This window comes from Octopus bimaculoides, chromosome 3, assembly GCF_001194135.2.
Source record: "Octopus bimaculoides isolate UCB-OBI-ISO-001 chromosome 3, ASM119413v2, whole genome shotgun sequence".
Taxonomy (NCBI): domain Eukaryota; kingdom Metazoa; phylum Mollusca; class Cephalopoda; order Octopoda; family Octopodidae; genus Octopus; species Octopus bimaculoides.
In genome coordinates this window covers 34,052,752-34,053,467 of record NC_068983.1, presented here as the reverse complement: position 1 = coordinate 34,053,467, position 716 = coordinate 34,052,752, and positions in this window count along the sequence as shown.

Genomic DNA, 716 nt, shown 5'->3' with positions numbered 1-716 from the left:
TATATATATATATAACTATATAAGAAAAATATTAAAGTGAAGTATTAATGTAAAACCTCATCCTCATAAATACATGTAACAAGAAAAAACTATTAATATTGAGAGAAAAAAAAAACGCCCCCGGTAACAATGTTAAGAATAATATTGCCATAGAATTTGATAAAGTAAAAGTTAACAAGACACAAGGAAACATGGAAAAGGAAGGAAGAAAGGACGAATGACATATTATTGCTGAAAGTTCTATTGTTCTTACGTATATATATATATATATATGTGTGTGTGTGTGTGTGTGTGTGTGTGTGTGCATGTATGTATGTTCCTATGTGTGTCTGTATCACGCGCGCGAGTGCAAGCACAAATATGCGATGGAGATACAGGAAAGAAAAGTAAATGATAGGTAAGCATTGTTTTCAGTATAACCTCTTCTTGCTTTATTTAACGCGTGGATATTAACTCAGAGAAAGAAGCAGACGTGAATATATATACACATTCCTCTTATAACTGAACCACCTGTCAGTTGTATACGCAAGCATTTGCATGCATGCTTATATGACCGTATGCATGTAGAAGCGTAGTTAAATGTATTTGTTTTATGTGCCAATGTACATCACTTGCTTCATCGCACTCTCGCTCCCATTCTCTTTCTTTCTCCGTGTATCTATCTATCTGTCTATCTATCTATCTATCTATCTATCTATCTATCCATCTCTCTCTCT